Genomic DNA, 7,391 nt, shown 5'->3' with positions numbered 1-7,391 from the left:
TCCCTTGTCTCCACACCCTCTCCAGCATTCGTTATTTGTAGACTCTTTGATGACAGCCACTGATTGGTGTGAGGTGATACCTCACTGTAGTTTTAATTTGCATTTCTCTATTAACTAGTGACGTGAAGCATCTTTTCATGTATGTGTCTGTTGCCTATCTGTACGGACTATGCAGTCCATAGAGACCACATTTGGAAGAAATGTCTATTTAGGTCTTCTGCCCGTTTTTTGATTGGGCTGTTTGTTTGGTTTTTTGATCCTGAGTTGTATGAGCTGGCTGTATGTTTGGAAATGAAGCCCTTGTCTGTTGCATCGTTTACAAATATTTCCTCCCAGTCTGTAGGTTTGTCTTTTCGTTTTGTTTCTGCATAGTCTGCCTTCTTGTTTCTCCTACCCCACTACACTTTTCTGCAGAATTTATCAGTTTCTAATACACTACATAATTCCTATTTCTCATTTAGGCCTTCCTCTTCCCACCAGAGGAAACTCCACATGGAAGGGATGCTGGACTCTCTTGCGTGCTAAGGGACCTTAGCCCCACGACGGGCCACGTGCCCACTGGCTTATTGGAGTGGCGGGAAGGGGGAGGTGGGAGTGGGGTGGAAGCCACAAGAAGGAAGCCTGGCCTTGGAGAGGATGGTCGCATTGTTCTCCCTGAGACAGAAGTAAGGGCTACAGTGAGAAACGGCTGGCAGTTGGTGTTACAGAAGGAGGGAGGCCAAGCCCACAGCAGTGCCGGGCATGGGCCTGCAGAACAGAAAAGGTTTGGAGCAGTGATGGGGCACGTGGGAGGGGAGCAGGCGATCAAGGCGGGCAGCTCTGTGCCCTGTTCTGGGCGTGGAGGAGAGAGGAGACGGCCGGGGCGGGCGGACTTCGCCGTGGAGCTCGCGACCAACCACTTACACAGTTCCCGAAGCCACACGACACTGCTTCTCCCTGCTCTAAGGGTGGCCTCGGAGCAAGAGCCTCACCTTAAACCTCGTCTCTTGGCCTTCCCCAGAGCCCTTGGCCTCGCCGTCCTATTCACCCAAGGCCTCTTCTGCCCGGTACCCTGTTGCGGAAGGCACCCAAGCCCGGATGGCATAACTCTTGGGGCAGGCAGAGGGGCGGCCGTCTCTGAGGGCCCGGCTCCCCAGCGCAAAGCCACTGTGGACCTGGCACCTTTCCTGTGGGGCCCCCACAGCTCCCCTTCCCCAGCCTGTGGAGCCAGGCCACAGCCTGCGAGGTCCGCAAACGGGCCTCAGGGGTCCTCGGGCCCCAGGAGCTGTACATCAACTACATGCTGCCATTGGGATGGGGGGGGGTCAGTTTCTCAGAGGAATCTGTCTTAAAGAATTCACGGCTCTACTGGGAACAAGGTGTCTTCCTACTGCCTCTTCTCAGTACTCCCTGGGGACACGTCCTGCCTCCACACCACCTGCCTGTGCCCAGCGCGTCCCAGGAATTGCCGGGAAGCCACTCTGCACTTGTGACACATTCTTCAAGTTCGGTTGCCTTTTCCACACCCTCAAGTGTCTGAATCTTTTTGTTCTGCCCATCCATCCATCCACCCACCCACCCACCCACCCATCCATCCAGCAATCACCTGAACGCCTGTCTGGCTCTACGTGTGCCCTTCGGGGTTCAGTGTGGTTGGCAAGACGGGCATTAAGGAAATAAACATACGATTCCCTGCTGTGCTGAATGCCATGAAGGAAAAGAGCAAACTGTACCAAGAGAAATGGCAGCGAAACTGACCCGACGTGGTCTGGGGTGGCGTAGGTGGGTTTTAGGCTTCCCGCGGGACCCCTAAAGCATCGACCATGAGTTAGGGGCACACTGGGAAGGGCCGATAGGGACGAGTGCACATACACAGGCTACATGTGCGGAGCTGAGCTCGGTGGAGAAAGAACAAAGACAAAGAGACCCACCTATTCGTTCTACACAAATTTATTAGGCACCTACTTTGTGCCACGCGTGGAGACAGAAGCTGGAGAGCGTAACAGTCCGCGTGGCGGAGCTGGCCGTCACCTTGGGGCTCGGTCTAGAAGAAGTAGGAGGCGTGGGCAACAAACAAGCACCCAGCAAAGGAACCGAGACGAGAGGGGCTGTGACGCTCAGCGAGGGCTGGACGGTCAGGGGGCTTCCCAAGGGTGGGGAGGACTGACCAGGCCAGGTGGGCAGCCAGGGTGAGAGCGAGGAAGACCCCCAGGAGGGGAGGAACAGGCCAGGTGCAGGCTGAAGAGCATCGGGGGCCTTTGGGGAGCTGCAGATGCTCAAGACCAAGGTTGGCATGGCTTTTGCGTTCCAGGCGGTGGGGAGACACCAGAGGCCTGGAGCAGCGGAAAAACAGGCGGGCTTGCATCTCGATGCCCACTGGCCACCACGGGGCGGCTGACCGCGTTGGGGCCTCCCTGGGGGGAGCAGGCAGACAACGTGGCCGGGCCGGCCTTTCCCTCGTCCGAGGGCCCACGTCCCGCCGCCTGAGCACACAGCCTGTGGGTGCAGCACTCCTAGAGCCTTCAGGAAAGCCTCCGCCCAACCCTCTGAACCAAGCACAACAGGATTGGGGGGGGCCCTCCGGAAGGGTCCTTCACGGTCACTTCCCACAGGGCTGTGCCTGATGCCCCCTCCCGGCCCTGCCAACACCGGGGCCCAGACGGACTTGGACCTCCCTGTCCGCACCCCAAGTTCTCACACGATCATGGACCAAAGACCACGCCCCAGCCGTTCAACACGCGCACGTGGAAACCTGCCTCCCAACCGCCCGCTTCCCCTCCCAGTTCGAAGGCAGCACCGTTTACTTTGAAGAAACAGCCTTTGAACGTGGGCTCGGCAGCAGCCTCAGGGCACCCTGGAAAGGAAGAGAAGCGGATCACGGCTCTGCCACCGTCTCACGCATAACGGCAGCCTCGACATTTCACTTCTGAAGGCTTTTCTCGGAAGGTTCTGTTGCTGCCTTGATTTGAGTGGCGGGCCGCGCCAACGATGTCGTCCTGCGTGCGGACCCGAGGAGAGCCGTGATGACGCCTCCCCCGCCCAGCCAGTGCCAAGGCGAAGGAGACCCCGCGCAGTACCGAACAAAAGCTGCAAATCAAAACGGGGCTGGCAGCTCACCGCAAAGCCAAGCAAAAGGCCCGTCCTTCGCGGCCCCAGGAAGCCCTCCTTGGCCCACGCTCCTGTGTCCCGCCCACCCCACAGGCCGGCCTCCACGATGGGTCCACGCGACTGAACGTGGGGGCTCTCGGCTGATGGGGCTGGACATCCTGCCTGGGGACAGTCGCTGTGGCCTAAAGAGAGTTAGAGACCCGCAAATGTGGCCAGAGCTGGAGGGGGGAGCCTGGTGCGGCCAGGACGGGAGTGATGCCCGGGGCTCTGTGGGGCGGGGAGCTCTGCCCTCCAGGGTGTTGCTTGAGGGCCGGAAGGCCACAGATCTGAGCAGCCCAGCGCCCCGGACACACAGGGACGGAGGGACAAGCCCGTGGCTACCTCAGCCAAGGTCACTACATCCAACAGGCTCGTTTACTATGCAGCAGTACAAAGTGTTTGCTCTAGGGCTGTGCCGCTGTTAATTTTTTATTTTATTTTTATTTTTAAACAGATGGTCTATAGTTTCCTGCTTATCAGCTGATACGGCCTGGCAATAAACTGGTACAGTAAATCCTCTTGTCTCAGGTGGCTACGGGCCGTGGGGTGGCCACCATGAATTAATCAGACCATCTTAAAGAAGTCCCATAGTGAACCTAAGGTCAGCTGTGACAAGGTATTTCTAAGAGGCAACTTGCTGGGCCTTTATTCAAAGCTAGACGTGACCCAACTCTAACCTGCAGATCATGCAACATGGAAACCCTTAAGAACAGGCAGGTTCTGGTGGAGGGTGAAGACCACGCCTTACCTCCCGAGACTGTGCATAAAATTCTGTTTTCTTAGCAAACCTTTCCTTCAGAGGGGGAGCTTAGACTCCCATCAAGGAGGGGCTGAAGCACTGAGGTTTCAAATCAAGGAGGTGGCATTATGGAGGTTCAGGGGTACCACACAGTCGTGTCGGGGCTTCAGAGGGGGGACACCGCTGCTGACGGCTCCAAGGACGCTCGAGAGCAGAAAGGCTTGGGGTAGAGAGAGAGAAAAGGGGGCAGAGGGTTAACGGGGTGTAGGCAGCCCCCATGCACACCCCACAACGCCCCAAGGACACACTCGGACAGACCTTTGACTTGGTGTCCTTCTTCTAATGGCCAAAACAGCCCTCAGGGCAACGTATATTTACGGGCAATCTTTAGGCTGTCGTCCGCTGCTGATTTAAGGGAGAAGCGGTCATGGTTTTGAAAATGGGGCCCCTTTTCAGATGAAGGGGAGCAGGTTGTTAATGAAGTGGGTTGAGTCGAGATCCCCCAGGCCTTTTTTGTGATCTTAGACAAATCACCTGCCTGGAGTTGACTCCTTCGGGGCCCTAGCCAGGCTCAGAAGAGCTTCTCTGAAGCCCGTCCAGTTGGCCGGAGGAAGAAGTCGGGGCTGCGAGCTCCTGCTGTTTCTGCGGGGCAGGCACGGGGGTGGGGAGCCCTACCGTGTGGCGCTCGGGATGGAATGACAGAGCTGGTGGAACCCGTGGTCCCTGCACCCAACCATGGTATGGACAGGGAAAGCCACGCGGGTCGTGTCACTTACCTGTGACCACACAGCCAGGTTCAAGAGCAGGTCCAGGAGGTGTCCAGGGTGCGGGGGCCGCGGGAGCCCCACCCCCGGTGTCTCCTGAGAAAGGGGCACGGCCAGCTGGGTTACTGCAGCTGCGCCATCTGCTGGCGGGGGCCTGGGGCACTTTGTGCCAAGGCTCGGGCCCCCGGGAAGGTCAATCACCCAGAGAGAGCAGGACGCCGGGTGGGGCTCCAGTGGGAGCCTGGGGGTGTCCCAGAGACCCCTTCACAGTGGACCCGCAACACCAGACACCCAAGCAGCCCACCCAGCCTGCTGTTCCCGTCAGGGGACTGGAGAAGCGGCTCCCAGCACTGACCCTCTCTCCAGCATCGCTTTCCTCACTGGTCCAAAAACCCCAGAAAACCCCTGTAACACCCTGGCAAGAGGATGAAGATGGGTGGCCCCTTCAGAAGGGGACCGGTGGGAGGGAGGCATTGCCGGAGGCTGGGTCACCGTGCACACTGGTTTCGCCAGTCTCGGCCATCTCCCCAACGAGGACAACCTCCCCACCACGTGGGCTCCAGGCCAGAAGGAACCAGCTCCGAGGACAGGCTGAGCCCAAGGGCTGAGGAAGGGCCCAGATGTACCAGGGACCCTCTTCTAAACTGTCAAAAACAAGGACCCAGAGGGAAAGCCGCCCTGAGACTGGCCTTGGCAAGCAGACCCCAGCCACCCCAAGTCACCTCTGACCCCTCTCATGCGCCCACCAGCCGTGCTGTGAGCCCCCCAGATCATCTCAGACACTCTCCCTGCCAACTGGTGGCTCCGGCCAGGCCTCATCTGGACTGACTGGTCCCCCGCTGCTCCTTCCTGCCTCCGACGATCTCCTCCGCGGTAGCAGGAGGCTTTGTTTTTTCCTTTTGGCCGCCCTGGGTCTTCACTGAGGCACGCAGCGCTCTCTAGTTGCAGTGCGCAGGCTTCTCTATTTGTGGCGTGTGGGCTCAGCAGTTATGGCGCTCAGGCTTAGTTGCCCTGCGGCATGGAGGATCCTCCCGGACCAGGGATTGAACCCACGTCCCCTGTGTTGGAAGGCGGATTCTTAACCGCTGCGCCACCAGGGAGGTCACAGCAGGGGGACTTTAGGAGGCGTGGGTTCAGACCACGGCTTAGACCCCTCAGCCTGCTGCCCTACTCTCACGCCCGCCCCCCCACTTCCTGCAGCCAAGCTGGACTCTGCTGTCCCTACGGCCCATGGCCAGCTCTGCCCACGCCAGAGCCTTTCCCCAGCTTGTGACCCAGCAGGCTCCTGACTCAGTCCAAGCTCCATCTCAGACCCCTCCCTGGAGCCCCCTCACGCCCTGAGAGGCATTCAAAGGCAGCAGCTTGGAGAGTGAGCTCTGGAGCCTGACCCACCACCTGACTTCCAGTCTAGGCTCCCCCATTTGCCAGCTGTACAGCCGCAGGCAAGTTACTTGACCTCTCTGTGCCTCCGCTTCCCCGTAAGGTTACAAGACTAAGTGACTGAATGTATTCTCCTCGTGTCTGGGAGAGGGCAGGCACCACGAGACACATCAAACTAAGGGAAACAAACAAATCAGGAGTAGGGCTTCTCCACAAAAAGACCGAGCGTGGGGCAGGCTGTGTGCTGACAGCCAACCCAGCGCTTCTCCCACAGGAGAAACGGGAGAGGAGGGATCTCCGACTAAGCGTCCACGGAGGTGGCCCCGAAGGCCCAGCCGCAGGCATGGCTGCCGTGGCTCCTTCCCAGGGGCCTGGACAAGCAACAGAGAAGTCTGACCTGCAGAGGACAAGGAGGAAACTCTGCACAGGAATAGGAATGAACTCAAGGGCTGCCCGCCGCCAGCCAAGGGCCCCAGGGGCCCCAAGAGAACCCCACCCCCAGCCCGGCCCCCTCCGCTTCTCCTTCCCCTGTGTCCAGGAGCCACACCCAGGTTTCGGCCCTGCCCTGGCCTCCTCAGCACCTTCCTGAGCCCCCGCCTGGCCACAGCCGAGAGGCCCAGAGACACACAAATGCCGGTGTAGCCGCGGTAACTGCCCTGACCCTGTGGAGTGTCTGTTCAGGCTACGAAGCGGCCATGGGGAGAAAACTGGGCCACCTCGCTGGCCCCATGGGCCTGGCCGAGGCCTGGTGAGGGGCTCGCTGCCCCCTTCCGTTACCTGCTCCTCCCCAGGCTGGGCCACTCAGGGCTTGTCCATGAGCCCAGGTCTCCCAGCCCAATGTCACGGCAAAGTCAAGGAGGCCCCGGCCAGCAGCTCAGAGGCTAATTCTGATGGCCCTCGTTCCTTCTGAGATAATAATAGCTCCACTTTACTGCCGGAGGACAAGTGAAAATGCCTACAGAGGCCAGGCCCTGCTCGGCCTTGAGTGACGGAGCCAGGTGACGGTGCGGTGGCGGGTGTGAGGCTCGCCGACAGGGGGCGGCCACCCCCTCAGCTTCGGGGGCCTGTGGATGGCGGGCCCAGACACCCAGAGGCTCCCTTAGGCCAAGAGAAGTCAAATGTCCAAAGCTTTGGTCAGATCGCCTACTATCAGAATGCTGGCGGCTATCAGAAGTCGGACCTAAAAACATCTGTGCAGTCGAGACACAACCCGTCCCTGGGTGGGCTCAGGCCCGGGGGCAGCTTCCACCGCCACTCTGGGGTGGCGGGTGTGCACCGATGAGGTTTTGCTGTCGACGGTAACAGCGACGCTTAGCGGCTTGGTCTCCCAGAGCCCCGGGCCTTCTGGGGGAGGAAGGAAGCGCCCGAGCAGATGAGCCGTC

At 59.6% G+C, this 7,391-nt stretch overlaps 1 long non-coding RNA gene across 9 annotated transcripts; it reads right to left on the bottom strand.

Annotated features, from left to right (window-relative positions):
• Positions 1–1,913: 1,913 nt before the first annotated feature.
• Positions 1,914–7,147, bottom strand: LOC132505968 (uncharacterized). Of its 9 annotated transcripts, none has more exons than XR_009535657.1 (4): positions 6,787–7,147; positions 4,642–4,725; positions 4,184–4,270; positions 1,914–4,085 (listed from the first exon to the last, which is right to left on the bottom strand). It is a non-coding gene; the product is annotated as an uncharacterized LOC132505968 (long non-coding RNA). The 9 variants fall into 9 exon arrangements; XR_009535659.1 differs by having other exon boundaries at positions 4,184–4,267; XR_009535653.1 differs by having other exon boundaries at positions 4,184–5,687.
• Between the last annotated feature and the right edge of the window lie 244 nt (positions 7,148–7,391).

Source organism: Lagenorhynchus albirostris, chromosome 15 (genome assembly GCF_949774975.1).
Source record: "Lagenorhynchus albirostris chromosome 15, mLagAlb1.1, whole genome shotgun sequence".
Lineage (NCBI taxonomy): Eukaryota > Metazoa > Chordata > Mammalia > Artiodactyla > Delphinidae > Lagenorhynchus > Lagenorhynchus albirostris.
The sequence above is the reverse complement of the archived record's forward strand: the minus strand, read 5'-3'. Positions and strand labels throughout refer to the sequence as shown.